The sequence below is a fragment of the Bufo bufo genome, chromosome 6 (genome assembly GCF_905171765.1).
Source record: "Bufo bufo chromosome 6, aBufBuf1.1, whole genome shotgun sequence".
NCBI classification, from domain to species: domain Eukaryota; kingdom Metazoa; phylum Chordata; class Amphibia; order Anura; family Bufonidae; genus Bufo; species Bufo bufo.
This window is the reverse complement of record NC_053394.1, coordinates 362,109,388-362,133,743: the sequence shown is the minus strand read 5'-3', so window position 1 is coordinate 362,133,743 and position 24,356 is coordinate 362,109,388. Positions and strand designations below refer to the sequence as shown.

At 43.4% G+C, this 24,356-nt stretch overlaps 1 long non-coding RNA gene across 1 annotated transcript; it reads right to left on the bottom strand.

Annotated features, from left to right (window-relative positions):
- Positions 1–1,304: 1,304 nt before the first annotated feature.
- LOC121003824 lies at positions 1,305–16,171 on the bottom strand. Its single transcript, XR_005779609.1, has 3 exons — positions 16,160–16,171; positions 5,451–5,464; positions 1,305–1,409 (listed from the first exon to the last, which is right to left on the bottom strand). It is a non-coding gene; the product is annotated as an uncharacterized LOC121003824 (long non-coding RNA).
- Positions 16,172–24,356: the final 8,185 nt, after the last annotated feature.

Below are 24,356 nucleotides of genomic sequence, written 5' to 3'. Positions count from 1 at the left end.
CAATAGACTTATTGATATCTTCTGTTATAACTTGTTTTTTCTTTTATATTGTGTTGCTACCTGGAAACAGACAACAAGCTGCTTTTGTCAGATTTGTTACTGTGTGTCTCTAGTTACATCCCCTTGCAACCCTTGTCCATTAATACATGAATACCCAATGCAGGTATTAGGGTGGTTTGACACTGGCTCAGATTTATTAATGTGTATGCACCTAAAATCTGTCTAAAAATGGCACAAATTGGTGTAATTTGGTGAGGTTAGGGTTTATACACTTTTTTTCGATTTGCTCAAAAAGTGTCGGCGCGTATTGAAAAGAAAGTGGAGCTTTACAGAAAGGAGTGTGGTCTAAGTTTTGCACCAAAATTACACTATAACTATGCACGGTAAAATTCTGTCTCAAAGTAAGTCAACCAATAGTTGGTAAAAAGTCAGTCTATCCCTGCACCATATTTAGTAACCAGCCTGAGCCCCTGTGATAAATGTAGTGCAAGTCTGTCTTTTTGAAACGATGGGGAACCATAAGCTTATTACTTCCACCGGTATGCAGAGAAGTCTGTAGCCACAATGTAGGGGCATTACCTTTCTCTGACAAATGCTCTGCACTTCCCATTATGTGGTTGCTGTACTGTCTGCCACAATCATTAGAAATCTCTCAGGGGCTGTCACATCTGCTGTAACTTCACTGTGTGTAATCCACAGGATAACAGGTTCCCCCGTCAGGCTCTGCTCTTTGCTGCACACATGACCACAGCTCACACTAGACTGCCTTACTAGACTGCCTGTCTAAGCTTACGCCAGTTATAGAATTATAAAGTAGAAGTATCAGAGGTATAGTCAACCTTATCATGTCTACCTCGACAACCATGGACTGCAGGTGCTAAGGATTCGGTAGGATTGGGGGTTGCAGCTCGTTTAGGCTATGGGTACACAAAATGAAAAAAGTAGCCATAAAATCTGCATGAGATAAATGCAGATTTTGTCTAGGTAGAAGTTCTAGGAAGAGCATCTATCGTTACTTCTGTGGAAAACCATGATTGTGACAAATCATGGAAAAATCGCAACTGTGTACCGTGCAAGTGTTTCTCAATGATGCATTCTTTCCTCATTGTAGTACCCAGGTGTAGGAATGCCAGAGTGGAGTAAGGGTAGCCTATAATGTCCCTTTAGATGTGGCTGTGCATGTATCACGGTGCTCCTACCTGGATATCCTGGACCACGGGCATTGTCGTCCGAAGCAGAGCAAATAGGGTGAATAGTTGAGGGATTTGTAGAATAAATTGAGTCCAGACCTTGTGCTGAAATTGAAACAGCTTTACTTTGCATAAACATCTCTCCAAACAATTTACAGGCTTTCTCTTGGTTTACAGCAGGTTTTAGCATAAACTGGTAGGCAAACACACTCGGCTCTGCTATGCTGACAGGCTTAAATAGGAACCTTTCCTTTGATATATGCTGCAACTTCTCTCTCTGTTGTCTGTCTCTAGATTATGTACCAGGCCACTTTTCCTTTGTTGTATGAGGCTCCAAGCTGTGTCCTCTATATCCAGCAGAGCTGAAGGTGTTCATCACCTATACTGAACTGAACCAGTAGCCCAAAAATAAAGTACAAATGATAAGTATAAAATATCCAAAGGGAGTGTTCTGCGCCGGTAGCACCGGGTTACCAGCCTACCATGGGTAATTACTATTAGTTATCTTTCATCATTGCTTCTGTTGTGTCCCTTGATGGGCTTTATAATCTGTGCTTTGGGTATTGTATTAGGCTTTGACTATGCCTTTCTATTAGAAATGTGACCTGCACAGTTTACAGTATACTGTCCTGAGGATAGACACTTTATATGTTATTCATGGTTATGTAACTCCATGCTGGGCATGTCATCCGGTGACTTACCTGGTTGGTCTCTGATACACAGGGGTTTCTTTGTTGGTGTCTCTCTTTAGTTGGTACTCCCAACTAAAGTCTTCACCATTACTTTTATTATTTTTTTATATTCTGTATTAATAAACTTTGGATATTTTATACTTATCAGTCCTACTTTACTTTTGGACTATTGGTTCAGTTCAGTAAAGGTGATGTTTAAGCAGTACTAGGCCCAGATGTAATTGTTTATATCATCTCCCGAGGTACGGATTGGTTTACAGAGCTGAAGGTGTTCTGCTGGCTTACTTTGCTTAGCTGTTGTAAACTAGGACTTTCCCCTAGAAGGGAGTAAGCTGAATGACTAAGCTAAGACTTTCCCCTAGAAGGGGGTAAGCTAAACTGACCTCTAACCAACTAGTCTGCTCCCTTCCTTAGGGTGCATTCACACGTCAGTATTTTTACCTTTCCAGATAAACGTTCCTGTTTTTTGCGGATCCGAAAATTTGGATGACATGAGGATGCTTTTAGCATGTCATTCGATTTTTTGACGGATCCATTGACTAGAATGGGATGACGGAACGCAAAATCGGACAAATAGTAGGACAGGGTATATTTTTTTTCCAGGATCCGAATAACGGAACCCAAGGAACGGAACGGAATCACGGAATCGGAGAGCACCATGAATGCTCTCCGATTATTTGCGGATTCCATTGAAAATTAATGGATCCGCATAACGTTCCGTTTTTAATCGGAACGGATGCGGAACACCAAAACGGAAGTGTGAATGGACCCTTATGGAGGGTCAGAATGGAAAGCAGGTTCCACTCTCTTCTAACAGTAGCACTGCCAAGTCTGCTGCCACCTCTGGTGAACCAGGTACATTACATGAACATAACAGTTTCAAACATAGGAAATGCACAATACGGAGGACTTGGACAAAATACATTGAATGACACCGTACCAGCATACACAGATAGGAGCAGGGCGTAGGAGTGATAATGCCACTCGGGGCGTTACATAGTCAATGGGACAACTCTCTAAAAAATCCACCTGTTTTTACAACTGCTTGGGTTTTCTGGGACCTACATATTGATGTTCTATACTCAGAATAGGTAATCAATAACAGATCAATGGGGGTCCGACATCTGGCACCCCTACTGATCAGCCACCGACACAGTAAACTATACAGTGGATGGAGCCAAAAGGAGAAGGCTTGGTCCTCTATTTAGTGGCCATGCCAGGGTACTGCAACTCAGCTCCTATTCAAGTGCTTGGGAGCTGAACTGTAGTACTCCAGTGCCTGAGACTAAATAATAGTGGAGCTTTCTTCCGGCTTTCTCCAACGTATAGTTTCCAGGGCTAGCAAATGATCGGTAGGGGTGCAGGGTGTTGGACCCCCAACAGATCTGATATTGATGACCTGTCATGAGCAAGCCCCTTTAATGAACCACAGGTACAGTAGTCATGCTTTAATAAAGCTTATGCATTTCACACAAGCCATAATGAGGATAAAACAGAGGATAATAAGATCAGTCAGCAGCAGCTAGTCTGCAGGTAACAGCAGGATATTATGTTCAAATTCAGCACAAAGCAAACACTTGAAAATAAGTGAAGATTGTGGACAACGATTTAATGAAGATACAGTACGAGGATGCTAGATTTACATTCGCTGTCTATATTGTCAATGACAGTCAAAGGCGGGGTTTTATTTTAATACATAACGGTGGATTTTACTAACTAATAGTTGAAGAAAATGGATAGAATGCCAAATCTACTATAAAAAGCATCTGTGATGTAAAGGGGTATTCCGGTTATATAAAGTTATCCCCTAGCCACAGGATATGAGATAACTATTAGATCGATGGGGGTCCTACTGCTCAGACCCCCACAGATCACAAGAATGGGGGCCCTGTACCTCATGGAGCCCCCCTGAAATGAACAGAGAGGCAGGTCAGAAAAGTTCATCGCTGCTCCAATCATTCTATTGGACTGCTGTGCTCGGCTTTCTCCGGGGCACCCATGGAAATTAATGGAGCAGCGGCACGCTTTTCAGACCTTTAAAGAGGGGGCTCCATAGGGTACGGGGCCCCCGTTATTGTGATCGGTAGAAGTCTCAGTAGTAGGACCCCCCCCCCCCCCCCATTGATCTGATAGTTACCTCCAATCCTGTGGATAGGGGATAACTTTCTTTAACGGGATACCCCTTTAGTAGTTTATGTATAAGTGTCAATCTTTCCCGTGGATAGCGGTTGTCCAGGATTTTTATATTGATGGCGTATCCTCACGGACCCGCACTCTTGCTGATTGACTATTTAAAAATGCTTCGGTGATGGAAGTAGACTCAAAAACTACATAGTCCACATAAGTGAATGCTGCAGTAACCATATCCGAACAACTACACAATGGATGGAGCTGTGTAATGGCAGCGCCAATTTCTGGTGCCAGATCTACTTTGGAACGGCTGATTGGCAGGTGGTGAAGTGCTGTTGGACTGCCTCCAATCCTAAAAATAGGCTAATAGATATAAAAATCTTGAGCAATCACCCATAAATCTTGGGGCAACCCCAATGGAAATTCATACGTTCAGAATTTTTTGAAAGCTGTGGGCATTTCTTTTTAACTTTATGATTGTTTTTCTTCATGATAATCAGGATGGGGGGAAGAACGAGTAAAAACCAGACTGAAGCTGCCGGACCGCTTGAGAGTCGTTTCTCTTAGTCTCCCTCGAAAATTTTCTCCTAATTTCTTTTCTCTCTTAAGTGAACAATTTCCCATTTTTCACAGTTTATGAATATTTATGGAGGAATATTAAAAATGTCCACATGTGAAATTAATCTGACATTGCGTGATCCATGCTGCGAGTGGCTGCTCTGGAATGTGAACCGGCAGCGAAATCATTTTTCTAAACTTGGTGTTAAAATCCTGAGTGCCAAGGATATGGAGCTGAGAGAGAAGAATTTCAGGCTAAGCTCCCCTCACACGCTACGTCCCACTCTTTTTTTCCAGACTCAGGTGCTATGTGAATTTAAAACCGTATTCTGCCCAAACAAAGAAGATTAAATGCACCTGAGTCCCGGCTGCGGAGAACTTAGTGCTGGAGGGAACTTAAATTAATCAACTGTGACAAGCTTATCAGACTTTGTCAATTACTCTGCATATCTCTATTAGGAGTCGTCTTGGTACTGTGGATTGCGCTTTCCGTGTGAAGAGGCAGCGTGTAGACAGCGAGCAGGAACAATAAACATCACGGTAGATCTATGGCTCATGTAGCGACGCGTCGTCACGCACATTCACTTTTCATTTCCTATACAACGTATAATAACAATTTCTTATCTATCACCAGAGTTGGGATAGGCACCATGTAAGCAATTTGCGTAAGTAGTAAGGGCCTACTAATTCACCTGACTGTTCATTATTATGTTTAATGATCCAGAACTACAGATAGTAGTGATAGATAAGTCATCAGTATCAAATTCCCAGAAAACCACTTTAATTCAACTGGTGATAGGGCAGTATTTTATGCTGCACTGTGGTATTTGGTTTTGCTGAGGTGGTAGTTTGTGCAGTACTACGCTATTGCTGGCCTCACCTACTTCTGTTGCCCTGCCTTCTGTTAATTTGGACTCACCTACAATTTGTGACTGCTTTCAGGTTCTTTTCCAAGGTCACTTTAAGTTCCCAATCCGCCCTGGCTAAGGAGCAGTACTGACAGGTAAATCCATCTTTTCTTGTGAGTTACAAAAGCAAAAGTGACAGCATACATGCCGGCTCTTGAAGGCAGCAGAAATTTGGGTGGCCACAAAAGAGGATTGCAGAACATTTTGTTAGAAAAGGGTAAATACATTTACGCTGAGGCATGTGGTGGGAGCAAGCTTCAGGTTCCTCATCACATGAAAAAGGACAGAAAGGGCCCTCTGTCCCAGAGACTGTATTTCACTGAGGATACTGGATATAAAGGCTGTGTTTCATGAACACAGTGCTTGTTTGAATCACCTATTGAACATCTTCAGTAAAGTACAGTGGATTTGGTGTGTGGCGAAACCAACCTCGCCACTGGGTTTCGGAGGGGCCTGGCTACCAGCCTCTTGCCTCAGGATTATGGCCCATACTAACTTTAAAGGAGCAGACAGACCGGCCGCACAGCTTAAATCTGTCTTTGCAATTGTATTTTGTTATGTGAGGATACCCACATAGCTCATTTTATTGTATTCAAGTTGTCTGCGTGCCATTCACCTAATAATATGCACTCAGACTTGAGCTATCTGTGGATATGTTAAATGTCTGTGTTTACTGTAAGGGTTGTGACATTGTATGTTTAAATGGTGATTCCTGTCCTGTTGTTCCCACATGTGTATTGGTGATTTCCCTTTGTCCTGAGAGATAATTGAATTGCTCCTCGGGTGTCTCCAGGGCAGAGAGGAGGAAACCATGATGCATTGTGGGGATGTCTTGTGTCTGTGTATCTTGAATTGCTGCATATCTGTCCTGTGTCACAGTCTTCATTCTGGTCCCCTAGGGGCGTGTCCACCAGATGGGGACCTGCATAAATACGGGCGGGTAGCCCTCAATAAAGAGTTCCTGTTTTACCCTTTATCATGTTGAGGCTGATGTTTGGGTAACTGATCGATGCTGGGGATTGCTATACGCTGGGAGATTTGCTATACTCCTCTGGCTATAACTACTAGCTCTTTTAAGAGCTGTTCCTGCTCTCTGGTTTTAGGAGAGGTTCACCCACTGGAGCCTGGAGCCTTGTCGTAGGTCCAGGGTGGGTAGGAGACGGTGAGGCCTCAACCATGCTTCGGCGGTTCGTAGGGTCTGCAGTGCGTACGGTGTCAAGTGGAGTGCTTGGAGTCCTCGGAAAGCACTAGGAGCATCCATTCAACGGAGGTACCCGGTGTGGGTGTTAGGCGTTCCGTCACAGGTGTATGAAACCAGGCTTCATAATTGACTCAAGTTACAAGGAACCCTGCCTTGCACTTCACGGTTATTACTAACACCATCAGGCACTCCTAAACACCAGCAGTCAGGAGAATCCTGACATCAGGAAGTGAGCCCAAGATAAGCACAAGTATGCCCTCCGTGAGTACTATTACTCCCATCTGGCTGCACTCACATGATCCTCTGTCAATGTAGCCGTATACGGGCTTCTTTTTCATGGGAGAAGTAGTTTTTAATTGCACTATTTTCAGATACAAATAACTTAATTAACTTATTATTAACCCCTTCTGAGTGGGGGGGGGGGGCAGCAACCCAGGAGCCTGGGCAAAGGTTGGATGTGGTAGTGGCCCTGATGAAGTGCTGTATCACGTTTTACTCCCTCAGACCGTTGCTCCCTTGGGATTAGTGCAGTGGAAATGTATATCTGTAAAGAATAAATCAAGGCAACTGGACTTACTGTAGATTTCTTGAAAACGTTTCACTCGTTCTTCCAACGAGCTTTCTCAATTCTGAGTGACTGTACAAGAATTCTCTAGGAATAAATATGTAACTAAATCAACATCTGGTAATTATACGTTTTCAAGAAATCTACAGTAAGTCCAGTTGCCTTGATTTATTCATTACAGATATACCATGACCTGGATAAATGAGAACCTTCACAGACAGTGGAAATGTAGTTTGAAGAATGAGGCCATAAATAAATGTATAATAGTCTCTTTTGACTAAGTGCAAAATATATCTTTTGATATATTCAACAGCAGCATATTCAAAGTGCAAATTCTGGCACCAGTAAAGAAAATGTGGAGGGATGTTGGATGGCTGCAGCTTAGCACTTTTGGGTGTAGATTTTCACTATCAAGTCTAGACTTTAGCTTTAACTGGCCTGTAGTATTCTTGGGTGATGGGTGTTTGAGCCGTAGTCCCTCACCTTACAGCAGTGTCAGTATTGCAGTGTTTAGCTGATCACTCTACTGTCTTATTTCTCGAGTTTAGTTTGCGGGTAAATCAAGTTGGTCTCCCTGTGGAAAATCTCTACCAGTAGCAGGAGCTCTGTAGTGTGCTTCCTCTCCCTTCTAAGGCTGCCCAGGAAACCCCCACCTTTCATCCCCGGCAGGAACCAGGACCAGCCCACTCCTCCCAAGAGGGGAAGAACAGGGTAGTTAGCCCTGTACTGCCAACCTTTTGCCATATATATTTCCTGCTGGAATGTATGGACAATAAATACAGTAGCAGGGTTAACACACAAACTCTTAACTCAAATTTCTTAACTCTTCGCGTTATCTCGAAACAAAAGCCATTGAAAAGAAATTCAAGGAGTTTGCTTAACGCATTGAGTTTAGATAACATGTCTCATAAAGCATGCGTGTTAACTCTACTACATCTGTAAAATGCATAACATTATAATACACATTACAAACATTTTCAGATACCCCCAGGTCTGGGGTACTGCAGGGGTATGGGTAAAAAAAAAACAATGCTGCCACTAAGTTTTTGTTATAATCATTTTTCAGCGTAAATAACATTATACCTTTATTCTCTGGGGCAGTACGACTACAGTGATAGCAAATACATATCCTTTTTTTAAGTTTTACTGTTTTTGAACATTAAAACCCCTTTAAAAAAAAAGAAAATGTTTTTGCATCACCACATCCCTAGACCTATAACTTTTATTTTTCTCTCTACAGAGTTGTGTGAAGGCTTAATCTTTGAGCGTCAACTCTTAGTATTCATTTGTATCATTTTGAGGTACATAACACTTTTTGATAGCTTTTTATTCTTTTTTTGTGTTGTATAAGCAAAAAACTGCTATTCTGGCTTTTTTTTTTTTTTATGGAGTTTACCATGTAGTACTGGTCATTACAGACGTGATACCAAATATGTGAAGGGGGTTTTTATTTTGACTATTTTTTTCTATTGAAAAGCATTTTTTCTTTGAGACATTTTTTATTTCATTAAACTTTATTCAACTTTTATTTTTACAGTTTATTAGCCCCATAAGAGGACTTTGACATGAGATCTGATTGCTTCTATAATACACTACTGCTTATGAATTACTGATAGGAAATCACTAAGGGCAGGCCTGGGGGCCTTCATTAGGCCCTGACTGTTATATTCAGACATCAGCAACCCGCAATCTCGTTCACGGTAGTGCTGATGGCTGAGAGATGGAGCTCCTTCCCTGTAAACCACTCGCTACTGATCCTGGCATCTAAGGGCGTAAATCGGTGCTTTTGGCAATCTCATGTGAGAGCTGGGATCCTGCTCATTTCTGCATGGGAGACCATTGCAACCCTTAGACTAGGCCTCCATAAAAAGGCAGCATAAAAAGGCAGACATTAATGCGTTAATTACAAAAAATGCAGCGATAATTTTTTAAAAATGTGGTTCTTTATGTCTTATTTGTCAAATTTTCCATTGTATTAAAATATTATAACTGGCTTAGTGTGATATGTATGCAATAATAGGGTTATGCAATGATAGGCTATTGATAAGGGGGAAAATACTTTTAATCACACAAAATATGATTCTGGGAGAATAATGGCCCCAAGACTGCAGGGAATCATCCCTGTGCTGTGACAGATTTCCCATCGCAGCTTGCATTATGTCAGATTAGGAGGGGATATATGAGATGAGTTTTGTACAGATTTAATTTTTAGCTACACACAAGCTGACTAAGCCAGGAATCCACTCTCTCCAATTTTTAATTAGTGGCCAAAAAATTTCTGATAAGCTAGAGGAGATGCCTAAAGGGCCTTTTACATGGACAGATGATCAAACGTCCTTTGCAAAATTTGTATGGAATTATTGCTCCCTATAAACAATCCATAAAATGCTTGTTTGCCATCTGATCGTATCATTTATGCCGACACAAACATTATCACTTGACCGCAGCACATCTCCCATGTAAACAGAGGATGTGCTGCAGACGTAATGTAAGTGTTTGGGAGGGAGGAACGAGCAATAACAATCATGGTTGCTTGTCCAGCCCCTGGTCAAACGTGAAGTGAAGTGAAAGTAATAACGAGCGCCAATCGTAGACAAGTGCTCAATATGGGCAGAAAATTTGCCCATGTAAAAGGTCCCTATTGCAAGTTAATGGAAAATTAAAGGGGATACTAATATTAACACCCAGCATGCAATCCTGGCAATGCAGCGGGTCCGGAAATGTAGTGTAGAGGACAGGAGTGGTGGTAGACATGATGGAGGTAGTAGATATTCACAGTGTCTTCCCTCCAACACTCCCTGGTCTGTGCAGTGATGAAAGGGCGCAGCCTGTCTTTGCTTGGGGCACACCCTGGTTTTATAGGGAATCCTCCCGCCTGGTAATGGTTTGGGGTGCCCTTAGTGTCCATGGGTGTTAGGAGTGCATGGCAGGATCACAGTGAAGTGCAGGGCAGTGCTGTGACAATGTAGATGTTGGTGCAGGCAATGATGAGGCTGATTTTACAGTATAAAAGTTCATTACTAGCAAAAAAGTCAATCGCAGTAGTCACAGTTCTCAGCATGCATGGACCAGCAGATCTTACACAAATGTCCACAGCTCTTACAGTTTCACAGGCTGCCAAGGTGGTAAACAGATCTTGATTTCTGTCTGCGTCTGTGCTTTTCTCTCAACTTCAAGCATCCAGACATAAGGTTGGAATACTTTTCTTGCTGCTCTCGGCACTATCTTACCGTTCCTCACTTTAAAGGCATTGACCTGTTTTCTGTTTCAATAGTTTTTAAGTTCAAATGGTTAAAGAAAGTACATTACAGTTTGATTTGTTACAGGGTGAAGCAGAATACCATTATAATCAGGTAATCAAAGGAGAATATAAGTTCTAATTGTAACGGTCACGTCCACACACACACAGGGGGAAGGATAGTGACCACTGCGCTCCACCCTCACCCAGCTGCAGCTGCCTCGAAGACGCAGGCTGGTGTGTGTACGCAGGCGCGATCTAACGGCACGGCGGGGCGCAGGCGCAGAAGATTGGGCATGAACGATGCCCGGAGTATTGAATTGCGCAGGCGCAGGATCGGGACTGGGGAGAGTTCTAGCCGCCGCCCAGCGAAGTGAATAATGATGAGCTGGGCGGGGCTTAAGAACGGCAGTTGGGAAGGCTGGCTGGGCGCATTTTCACATGAAACGCCGCCCCTTGGGCAGATTGCTGACAGGAGAAGCAGGTTATAAAACTTTATATTTCGCTCTTTATAAGGTGGACAGGGGGGATAGTTATATGCTTTTAAAAGACTGTATAAGACCTGTAATGTGATATATCTAACTATATATGCTGATTTGGCCTGTCAGTGTCCCTTTAAGGCGTTCAGTCTGCCCATTACTCTCAGGATGGTAGGTGGAAGAAAAAGACAATGAAATTTTACATGTTTGACAGAAGGCCTTCCAGAATTTGGACACAAACTGCACACCCCTGTCAGAAACAATATTTTCCAGGATGCCATGTAAACGAACAATCTCTCTCACAAAAATGGATGCCAGGGTTTTTGCATTCGGAAGTTTAGACAGGGGAATGAAATGAATCATCTTGCTAAACCTATCAACCACTACCCAAACCACAGTCTTACCCTCCGCCAGCGGTAGGTCAGTTATAAAGTCCATCGAGATATGGGACCAGGGTCTACTGGGAATGGGTAGGGGTCGTAGGTTACCAGCAGGGCGAGTCCTAGGTGGCTTAGACCTGGCACAAACCTCACAGGCTGACACATAGGACTTGACATCCCTGGTCAGAGTGGGCCACCAATAAGATCTAGAAACCAGATCCTTAGTGCCCTCAAAACCCAGATGTCCACAAAAGGCAGAATTGTGACACTCCCCCAACAGCTGGAGATGAAATTGTACGGGAACAAACAACTTATCTTTTGGGGTGGATGCCGGTGCCAGATGTTGTTCAGCCTTAATGCGAGCCGAGATATCCTGGGTTAGAGCCGCTAAGAAGATGTTTGCTGGTAGGATGGATTCAGGCGGTGCCTCAGTGGGTTGAAAAGCATGGAAGCTCCGAGATAATGCGTCTGCCTTCACATTTTTACTTCCCGGCCTGAACGTAATGGAGAAATCAAAACGGGTAAAAAAACAGAGCCCATCGGGCTTGTCGGGGATTCAACCTCTTAGCGGACTCGAGAAACATTAGGTTTTTATGGTCAGTGACAACAGTTACCCGATGCCTTGCCCCCTCCAAAAAATGCCTCCACTCCTCAAATGCCCATTTAATAGCCAGCAGCTCCCTATTCCCTATGTCGTAGTTTCTCTCTGTGGGAGAGAATTTCCTGGAGAAGAAGGCACACGGTCTCAGGTTAGTGAGGCTAGCAGGACCTTGTGAAAGGACTGCTCCTGCACAGTCCTCGGATGCATCCACCTCCACAATAAAGGGTCTCTCCTGATCAGGCTTCAAATGAAGAAATGGCCTTGGTAGACCAATTCTCCAAATCCGCCCCTTTCTTAGTAAGGTCGGTCAATGGTTTAGCAATTACAGAAAAATTCATGATAAATTTGCGATAGTACAGTGGGATGCGAAAGTTTGGGCAACCTTGTTAATCGTCATGATTTTCCTGTATAAATCGTTGGTTGTTACGATAAAAAATGTCAGTTAAATATATCATATAGGAGACACACACAGTGATATTTGAGAAGTGAAATGAAGTTTATTGGATTTACAGAAAGTGTGCTATAATTGTTTAACCAAAATTAGGCAGGTGCATAAATTTGGGCACTGTTCACATTTTATTGATTCCAAAACCTTTAGAACTAATTATTGGAACTCAAATTGGCTTGGTAAGCTCAGTGACCCCTGACCTACATATACAGGTGAATCAAATTATGAGAAAGAGTATTTAAGGGGGTCAATTGTAAGTTTCCTTCCTCTTTAAATTTTCTCTGAAGAGTATCAACATGGGGGTCTCAAAACAACTCTCAAATGACCTGATGACAAAGATTGTTCACCATCATGGTTTAGGGGAAGGATACAGAAAGCTGTCTCAGAGATTTCAGCTGTCTGTTTCCACAGTTAGGAACATATTGAGGAAATGGAAGACCACAGGCTCAGTTCAAGTTAAGGCTCGAAGTGGTAGACCAAGAAAAATCTCGGATAGACAGAATCGACGAATGGTGAGAACAGTCAGAGTCAACCCACAGACCAGCACCAAAGACCTACAACATCATCTTGCTGCAGATGGAGACACTGTGCATCGTTCAACCATTTGCCGCACTTTACACAAGGAGATGCTGTATGCGAGAGTGATGCAGAGGAAGCCTTTTCTCCGCCCACAGCACAAAAAGTGCCGCTTGAGGTGGGCTAAAGCACATTTGGACAAGCCAGCTTCATTTTGGAATAAGGTGCTGTGGACTGATGAAACTAAAATTGAGTTAATTGGCCATAACAAGGAGCATTATGCATGGAGGAAAAAGAACACAGCATTCCAAGAAAAACACCTGCTACCTACAGTAAATTATGGTGGTGGTTCCATCATGCTGTGGGGCTGTGTGGCCAGTGCAGGGACTGGAAATCTTGTCAAAGTTGAGGGACGCATGGATTCCACTCAGTATCAGCAGATTCTGGAGACCAATGTCCAGGAATCAGTGACAAAGCTGAAGCTGCGCCGGGGCTGGATCTTCCAACAAGACAACGACCCTAAACACTGCTCAAAATTCACTAAGGCATTTATGCAGAGGAACAAGTACAACGTTCTGGAATGGCCATCTCAGTCCCCAGACCTGAATATAATTGAAAATCTGTGGTGTGACTTAAAGAGAGCTGTCCATGCTCGGAAGCCATCAAACCTGAATGAACTAAAGATGTTTTGTAAAGAGGAATGGCCCAAAATACCTTCAACCAGAATCCAGACTCTCATTGGAACCTACAGGAAGCATTTAGAGGATGTAATTTCTGCAAAAGGAGGATCTACTAAATATTGATTTCATTTCTTTTTTGTGTTGCCCAAATTTATGCACCTGCCTAATTTTGTTTAAACAATTATAGCACACTTTCTGTAAATCCAATAAACTTCATTTCACTTCTCAAATATCACTGTGTGTGTCTCCTATATGATATATTTAACTGACATTTTTTATCGTAACAACCAACGATTTATACAGGAAAATCATGACGATTAACAAGGTTGCCCAAACTTTCGCATCCCACTGTAATTAGCGAAACCCAAAAACCGTTGTAAGGCCTTTAAGGATGAAGGCCTTACCCATTCTTTAATTGCCAAAACCTTACCAGGATCCATCTTAAAGGCGTGAGGAGTCAGAACATGCCCTATAAACAGTATCTCCTGTACACCAAAGACACATTTCTCTTGCTTAGCGGATAGCTGGTTCTCCCTCAACACCTCTAATACTTGTTTGACATGAGACACATGAGATTCGAAATCAGGAGAGAATATCAAAATGTCGTCAAGATAGACAATAATAAATTTACCTAAGAACTCTCTAAGAATATCGTTCATTAAGTTTTGGAACACAGCTGGGGCATTGCTGAGTCCAAAAGGCATCACCTGATATTCAGAGTGTCCTATCGGAGTATTGAACGCTGTCTTCCATTCGTCTCCCTCCTTGATTCGGATTAGATTGTATGTCCCTTTCAGGTCAATCTTGGAAAACCAGGTTGCCCCCAGAACCTGGTTAAATAAATCCGGAATCAATGGGAGAGAGTATCTATTTTGGACAGTGATTTTATTTAATCTCTGGTAATCAATACAAGGCCTAAGACCACCATCCTTCTTCTTAACAAAGAAAAACCCTCCTCCCATAGGAGAGACTGAAGGTCTAATATGCCCTTTAGCAAGGCTCTCCTTAATATAATCTTCCATAGCCTTGCGTTCGGGCTTAGAAAGATTATAAATTCGCCCTTTAGGAAATTTGGCACCCTCTACTAGCGCAATCATAATGTCTATAGGGGGGGGGTAGAACCTCTGGAGTAGGGGATGAGAATACATCAGAATATTCCTTAATAACTGAGGGTAACGTATTAGACCTTACTGAAACCCTAGCCTGGACCACGGACAAGCATGAGTCACACTTAGGTCCCCATTTCACCAACTCTCCTTTGGACCAATCTATTGTGGGGTTATGTAAACGGAGCCAAGGCAACCCTAGTACCACCTCAACCGGTAGGTTCTCCAGGACTAAAAGAGAACATCTCTCAGAGTGGCACACACCCACGGTTAGAGAAATTTCAGAGGTACATGACCTCACCGTACCACCAATCAGGGGAGTAGCATCAATAGCCATGACATGGATAGGTGTAGGTAAAGCAAACATTGGAATACCCAATTTACTAGCATATTCAAAGTCAATAAAGCTGGCCGCTGAACCGGAATCAATAAAGGCCTTACCCGGCCACTTATTAACCCCCAGAGAAATTGTTATGGGTACCAAAAGCTTACATTTAGAAAAATCAGGGTGTTCCTGGTCTTTAGGTTGTCTTGCCTTTGGAGACTTGTCAGAGAGGACCCTCTTAGGACACTTGTTGATCCAATGGCCAGGATCTTCACAGTAGAAGCACTCTCCGCGTCTGCGACGAAGATTATGCCGGGTCATGCCAACCTGCATGGGTTCCTCGGTGGAGACCTCAGTGTTGTCCCTGGAAAAGGACTCTGGCTGGACCACCATCTGAGAACAGAACTGTCGTTCTTGTCGTCTCTCTCTAACTCGTCGGTCAAGTCGGACAACTAGATCATCATCTCCTCTAAGGTCTCTGGAATTTGATAACTGACTAATAGATCTTTGAAATTATCAGACACACCAGACCTAAACTGACTCTTCAGGGCTGGTTCATTCCATCCTGAGGGGACACACCACCGTCTGAATTGGGTGCAATACTCCTCCGCAGGGAGATGGCCCTGAACCAGTGCCCTAAGAGCCGTCTCGGCTACCAGGGCCCTGTTTTTTCGCCATAGAGGGTACTGAGGGCCTGAAAAAAAACCTCCACAGAAGTTAGACAACTGGCCCCAGGAGGTTACGAGAATGCCCAGTCCTGGGGATCACCCTGTAGTAGAGAAATGATAATACCCACGCATTGGCTCTCGGGACCGGAGGACACGGGGCGCAAATGGAAGTAGAGTTTGCAACTCTCCTTAAAGGAGAGAAACCTCTTCCGGTCTCCAGAAAAGGGTTCTGGGAGCTTGATCTGGGGCTCAAAATGTGGACTGGAGGGCTGAGGAGTGGAAGAACCTTGCCCTAACTCAAAAGAACGGAGTTTCTCTCCTAGCTCCTGCACAATCTGTGTCAGGTTAGAGACATGGTAAGTCAGGGTCACAAGAGGATTCATGATACAGTGGTTATTGGGCCTGTTAATCTGTAACGGTCACGTCCACACACACACAGGGGAAAGGATAGCGACCACTGCGCTCCACCCTCACCCCTGGCCCTGCCTACCTGCCTCATGAGTCCTGATGAGAGGGGACAACTGGACGACAGTCCCTTACTTAGGATATGTGCAGGGAAGACAGACAAGACAAAATACGGAACGTGAACGGACCGGGTCAGAACCAAGAGAGCTACGCAGTACAAAGGGTTAAGCAAAGAATGGTCAGGAGAAGCCGGGGTCAAATACCAGGAGAGTAGAGAAGTACCAGAGGAGTCCGCAAAGAGTAGTCAGGTGGGAGCCGAGGTCACAATACCAGGAGGGATGCGCAGTACAGGAGGAGCAGGCAAAGGATCGTCAGGGAACAGGATCAGGTGAGTATTCAGTAGTCTAACAAATAGCCAGGAACCTAGAATTAACAGGCAACCTGTGGTCAGCAGGCTGCCTGTATTTATAGTGGGGTCTGAGGGTCATGTGACGTGGCCAGCGTCACATGACCGACAGACAAACAAGTCGAGCACTGAGTGATCAGCTCGGTGCTCAAGGCAGACCTAGGAGCAGGGAGCCTCCCAGCTAGCAAAGCCGCCCTGGGAACGAGGCCAAACACAGATCCTCTCTCCCGAAGCTAAGCAGCAGGTCTGCGGCTGATGGGACACAGAGTGTGCCTTTGGCACCCCGTGACACTAATATAATATAATTATTCAGATAACATTCCTTATTTTATGTAAAGCATCATCCTATTCTTGTTTGTGCTTCAATGAAGCAATCTGACCTGTTTTCTATCCTCAGGATAGGTTCAGTTGCCTTGTGATGGCATAGCAAAGTTCCTGCTAAGCCTTGCCTATGGCAGGGCTTAATATGAACACAGCAATTTAATACAGCCATTTTACCATAGACTTCCATCTATGGTATAAGCTGTCCAAGGATCGTATGTTTCGTTTGTATGTGTATGCTTGTATGTATCGTTTTAGAAAGGAAAAGAAAAGATAAAAAAAAGATATGAAAAATAGAAAAAAGTGATCAAAAATGTATACATACCCCCAAAGTGGTGTCAATAGAAACTGCAACTCGCCCCCCTAAACAGAGTCCTCAAACAGCATAATTAACAAAAATATAAAAAACGTATGGTTGTCGGGACATGGCTGCAAAAAACTATGGCTGCAAAGTTTTTTTAAATCTATTTTAAAAGCATTAAGACATAACAAAAACTATATAAATGTGTTGTCGTTGTCATCATACTGACTGTTGATTTTAATCAGTCAATACTGTAACTATGAGACCTATAAAACAATTCCCCTGTATTAATAATTTTTAACTGCTTATCTGTCCATTGTATGGAATATTAAATGGAGATATTAGAAAGAACAGCTTGTCCTGCAAAAATCAAGCTATGTGAATAGAAAAGCAAAAAAGTTATGGATCTTTGAAGCCCAAGGGGTTAAAAACTAGACTAAAAATGTAAAAAAAAAAGCTAAGAAAACTGCTATATGTCAACCTGTCCTAAATGACAAACATTATGGTGTTTGGAAAGAAAGCTTTTCTCAGGTGCTCGGGACCTCAGCAATAAAGAAGATGTCATGGTAAAGCTCAGCACGGGTGCGCAGTACCAACGCTAATGTTCCTGAGCAGTACAAGTAAATGAGGCTATAAAATTTCTCAGCCTGAGTTCTCTGAGGGGGCTGGCTGCCCTCAATAATCAATGCAAACCAGACTAACAGCACAACATTAAAATTGCAACATGTCAAACTGTGAGCGTGTATGCCCACTACACCTACATTAATACCCTAATACATTTCTTTTTTCTCGCATCGATCTGCCCTGAGCCGTTCATTTACATACATTTCATCTCACTAGATCTTTTCGTACAGTTATATTTTTTTCTTATTTTTTAAGCAAATTTAGGTCATTGGACAGGAAGAAGAGAAATGCCTTTACAGCTGGCTGCCTTAGTTTTACAACCGCTCAGCTACTGTCATCCCCCACCCCATCCATACACATGCACACGAACAGCCGACCTCCCGATCAGGCCATCAATCTACTCTGTTCTCTTCCTGTTCTGTTTCTGTCAAATATTATTAGTATGGGCAGCATCATATTTTGCTTTATGCCTTTCTTGATTTGGAAAAGGAGCATGCCCCCAAGTGGGGGCGTCCTCAGGCAACACAGTTGCAGTGTCCCACTGCTCACGGCATTAGAAGAAAAAAAAATGTGTTCATATGTGTTATTTGCATTTCCTGTCCACAAGGTGCAGACAGGGTTAACAGGCTGTTTAGTTACAGTCTCTAGGTGGAGCTGGTCCCTCCTCCCCATAAGGAAGAGTAGATCCAAACAGCCTAAGGGCTCATGCACACGAACGCATTTTCTTTCCATGTCCATTCCATTTTTTTTCCGTATGCGGAACTATTCATTTCAATGGGTCTGCAAAAAAAACGGAAGTGTGCATTCCATTTCCGTATGTCCGTATTTCTGTTCCGCCAAAAAATAGAACATGTCCTATTATTGTCCGCATTACGGACAAGGATAGTGCTGTTCTATTAGGGGCTAGCTGTTCCGTTCCACAAAATACGGAATGCACACAGACGTCATCCGTATTTCTACGGATCAGTTTTTTGCGGACCGCAAAATACATACGGTCGGGTGCATGAGCCCTAAGTCAGAGGAGTGAGCAGAAGCAGTAGAGAACAGCTTTGGATAGTGACCCAGAAAGTGTAGGAGGGTAGAGAATGGTGACCCAGGCCAGGAGGAGTATAGAATGGTGGTAGTGGCTCTGGCGGTAAAAGTCAATCACTGTGCCAATCCTCACACTGATGCTCCCTAGGGCCAGGGTAGTGAAAGGAGGGCACATCCTTTCTTCCCTCTCTGTAAACCCTGATGTTGGGGTTCCTGAATGATGGTAGTTGGGGTGCCTTTGATGCAGGTGCAAGGCAGAAGGTCTAGGGTGTAATGGCCGGCGTATGGTGCGGGAGTCTTGTAATCAGGCCAGATGTAGAAAATTTTAGCAGACAAAAATTCCCAAATGTTGCAAATTTTGAGCAAATGTGATAAAAAAAAATCTAACACTTTTGTAAAAATTGCTTGGTAAATTCCAATCTCTGGGTTGATTACATCTATAGCCATCATGGCGATGGACACAAGAGGTGCTTAGATAAGACGAAGACTATACAGGCAGGCAGGGTAGAATTTCAATTGCAGAATATTGAAACATTTTTTAGTTTCGAAACTTTTGATGACATTAAAGAGTATTCTCGTAAGTAGTTTTGAAGATTTTATTTTCAGCTGCAAAATATCAAGAATCTCTTCAGAAGCTATTCAGCTTTACATTATCATGGCTGGTTTCATCATAGTTTATTGAACAGCATGGAACTAATGAAATCAGTTTCAAATTCAAAATTCCTCCAGGCAGGAACATACTCAGCTTAGTACACCGTCTACTGCATCTTCCTAACTGATATTGGTGAAGAATATAAGTATAGAGAACCTACTGTCACTGCTCGAGCTCAGAGGCAAACGTAGGGTTTCCAAATGTATTACTGCCTTGGACAAAAGCAGTAAAATTCCTCTCCTCCTCCCACCAACAGTTATACTCACTTTGCTAATTTAATTTAGGATTGAATAACTAGTATCACTGGTGGTCTAGGGTGATAAGGGGGGTAAAATCAATATCTCTTATCTGTGACCTTGGATGATCATGAGTTTAAGGAGTTATCCATGTCCAGCCTTTTATAAGTAATGGCCTATCCTCAGCGCAGTTCAATACAGCACTGTCAACATGGTAGCGGACAATATTTGATTTAAATGGGAGTAGCGTTGCAGTGATGAGTGCTGTCCAATACAATGTTAATGGTGCAGTGTAGTTCTGGCCCCGACTTCTGGCGATGAGGCCACACAGAACAGCTGATCGGTTGCGGTGTGGGGTGCCAGACCCCGCTGATCAGCTAGTGATGGCCTATCCTGTTCTAATATCCCTTGGGGTCTAGGGTGACTTACTGGTTAATTCTTACATAGTTTATTATTGCATGGTTTTCTGGTGGTGAAAGGGTTAATGGCGGTGGTTTAGTGCAGGAAAGTTTACCTATAAAAATAGGCCCATGATCTTTACAGGGGTCAGAGGTCTGATTTTCTGATTTGCAGAAACTCTCTTCACGCAGACATCCAGTTAAAGGCAAAGTATCACCGTGAAAATTCTGTTTAACCCTTACAGGACACCACCTGTTTTTATTTTTTCATTTTCATTTTTTACTCCTCACCTTCCAAGAGTCATTTATTTTAATTTTTTTGTGGGATAAGTTGTATTCTAAATGGTACCTTTTAATTTACTATAGTCTGTAGTGGAAAAGGGCCAAAAAAATATTGTGGGGTAAAATTTTTTTAAAAATCGCCATTCAGCCTAGGTTTTTTGGGCTTTGTTTTTAAGGCATTCATTGTGTGCTGAAATTGACCTTATTCTGCAGGTCAGTACAATTACAGTGATACCAAATTTATATAGATTTTTTTTTATGTTTTACTAATTTAAAACAAATAAACCTTTGAGAATTTTTTTTTTTCTTTGCATCACCATATTGTGGAAACCCATAACTTTTTATATTTCTGTCTACAGAGCTGTTGTGCGAGGGCTTGTTTTTGCTGGGTGAGCTGTAGATTTTGATGGTACCCATAAGAATTTTAGATCAACTTTTTTTGGTGGGCGAGGTGAACAAAAAACAGCAAATCATCCATTTTTAGTTTTTTTTGTTATGGCATTTACAAAGCTGATAAACATTTCAATATTTTAATAGTTGGGACATACTAATTATGATTATGTTTATTTTTCATTCTTTATTTTTATATGTAAAATTATTTAACTTTTTTTTTTATATTTAATTTTTTTTTCCGCTATAATGTTTTGTTCCCTTAGGGCACCTGAATGTGCGATCTTTTGATAATTGCTTGTACCATAGACTGCAACAGAATACTATTGCAGTCTATGTTTTTTTTTAGGCTGCCGGTCAGTCTATAACTTGGGCATGGCTTTGCAGGCATCTAGGGTGATAAGGGGGGTAAAATTAATAGAGGGGCGGCTGTGGATGTAGTATTTCGGGATTTTGCAAAGGCCTTTGATACTGTCCCTCATAGACGCTTAATAGGTAAAGTAAGGTCTATAGGCTTGGAAAGTATGGTTTGTAATTGGATTTAAAACTGGCTGAAGGATCATGTCCAGAGTTGTGGTCAATGATTCCTATTCAGAATGGTCCCAGGTTATAAGTGGTGTACCCCAAGGTTCAGTGCTGGGCCCTTTATTATTTAATTTATTTATTAACTAGCAGAAGGACATGGCTTCGCACGGGTGTATTTCATCTATTTGATTTCATGCTTCCGTGTATCGTAAAAAGATATCAACAGTATCCCCCATAACAGTGACCTCTACAGTACCCGCCCCTTTACCAATGACCTCCACCGTGCCCGCCCCTTTAACAGTGATCTCTACAGTGCCCGCCCCTTTAACAGTGATTTCCACAGTGCCCGCCCCTTTAACAGTGACCTCCACAGTGCCCGCCCCTTTAACAGTGACTGCATCTTTAACAGTGACCTGTACAGTGCCTGCCCCTTTAACAGTGACCTCCACAGTGTCCGTCCCTTTAACAGTGACCTCCACAGTGCCCATCCCTTTAACAGTGACCTCTACAGTACCCGCCCCTTTAACATTGACCACCCCTTTAACAGTGACCTTCATAGTGGCCGCCCCTTTAACAATGACCTCCACAGTACTCGCCCCTTTAACAGTGACTTCCACAGTGACCGCCCATTTAACAGTGACCTCCACAGTGCCCGCCCCTTTAACAGTGACTTCCACAGTGACCGCCCCTTTAACAGTGACCTCCACAGTGCCCGCCCCTTTAACATTGACCACCCCTTTAACAGTGGCCTTCATAGTGGCCACCCCTTTAACAATGACCTCCACAGTACTCACCCCTTTAACAGTGACTTCCATAGTGCCCGCCCCTTTAACAGTGACCTCCACATTGCATGTCACTTAAATAGTGACCGCCCCTTTAACAGTGACCTCCACAGTGTCTGCCTCTCTAACAGTAACTTCCATAGTGCCCACCCCTTTTACAGTGACCTCCACAGTGCCCGCCCCATTGACATTGACCACCCCTTTAACAGTGACCTTTACAGTGCCCGCCCCTTTAACAGTGACCTTTACAGTGCCCGCCCCTTTAACAGTGATCTCCACAGTGCCGTCCCTTTAACAGTGACCTCCACAATGCCTGCCACTTTAACAGTGACCTCCACAGTGCCCGCCCCTTTAACAGTGACCTCCACATTGCACGTCACTTTAATAGTGACCGCCCCTTTAACAGTGACCTCCACAGTGTCTGCCTCTCTAACAGTAACTTCCATAGTGCCCACCCCTTTTACAGTGACCTCCACAGTGCCCGCCCCATTAACATTGACCACCCCTTTAACAGTGACCTTTACAGTGCCCGCCCCTTTAACAGTGACCTTTACAGTGCCCGCCCCTTTAACAGTGATCTCCACAGTGCCCGTCCCTTTAACAGTGACCTCCACAATGCCTGCCACTTTAACAGTGACCGCCCCTTTAATAATGACCTCCACAGTGCCTGCCCCTTTAACAGTGACCTTTACAGTGCCCGCCCCTTTAACAGTGACCTCCTGAGTGCCCACCCCTTTAACAGTGACCTCCACAGTGCCCGCCCCTTTAACAGCGACCTCCACAGTGCCCACCCCTTTAACAGTGACCTCCACAGTGCCCGTCCCTTTAACAGTGACCTCCACAGTTCCTGCCCCTTTAACAGTGACCTCCACAGTGCCCGCCCCTTTAACATTGACATCTCCTTTAACAGTGACCTTCATAGTGGCCGCCCCTTTAACAGTAACCTCCACAGTATCCGTCCCTTTAACAGTGACCTCCGCAGTGCCTGCCCCTTTAACAGTGAACTCCACAGCGCCCGTCCGTTTAATAGTGGCCCCTGCCCCCCAAGTATGTAGCAGTGTAGTTGTGCCTTCATACAACTGAATATTTAGGAACTTCGAACTGCTAAAACCTGTGATCAGTTGTTATGGCAACCTGAAGTAGGACCTGCGAGTTTCTATTGGCTAATAAGGGACATGTGATCGTGTAAATGGCAGTTCGGATTTAAGTGAAAGACTTGCTGGCTTCTATTGGCTAATGCAGGTAATTTTTTAAAAAATATCTCAGGAACAGTAAGTCCTAGAGAGCTGAGACCCGGTCTAAAACCTTCCCGGACACCTGATGTACCTGTGTGCCAAATTTGGTGAAGATCGGTCCAGTCGTTTGGTCACGTATAAAGAACGTCTAGACGTCTAAACAGACAAACTCATTTTTATATTTATATATATATATATATATATATATATGAGATGATATTGAGGATGGGATTAATAGCACCATATCTATTTTTGCAGATGACACTAAGCTGTGTAGAACTGTACAGTCTATGGAAGATGTCCACACACTACAAGCTGACTTGAACACTCTGAGTGATTGGGCGTCAACTTGGCAAATGATGTTCAATGTGGATAAATGTAAAGTTATGCATCTTGGTAGTAATAATCTCTGTACTTCATATGTCCTAGGTGTAACACTGGGGGAATCACTTGTAGAGAAGGATTTGGGTGTCCTTGTAGATAGTAGATTAAATAACAGCACACAATGTCAATCAGCTGCTTCTAAGTCCCCCAGGATATTGTCACGCATTAAACGAGACATGAACTCGCGGGGCAGGGATGTAATATTACCACTTTACAAAGCGTTGGTGCGGCCTCATATTGAATATGCAGTTGTCGGGATTCGAACCAGTGACCAGCCATGTCCCAGGCAGTAGCTCTAGCCACTAGACTACCAACCCTTTTGGACATTTCCTTCTACTGAACTCTTTGATCTACCTTGTTCCAGCCTTGCCTTGTTAATCTCTGTGATTCCTTGCACCTGCTACTTCCTCTTTATAAGCCCAGCCTCTTGCACCAGATCCCTGCTGGTTATTGTTCTTCTGGACTTGATCCTGCTGCATCTACTGCTGTTCCTCTGCTGCTACTGCTACCAACTTGACTGCTGCCGACCTTGGAATTGTTCCCGACTACTCTTCTGCTTGTCCCTACCAACTGACCTGCTTCCACCGTTCCCGATCCGGATTGTCTGACCACGCACACTGCCGCCTGCCCTGACCCACCGCCTGCTAACCGATTACGCCTCTGTCTGATTACGCTGCAACTACAACCTGCCTGCGGTC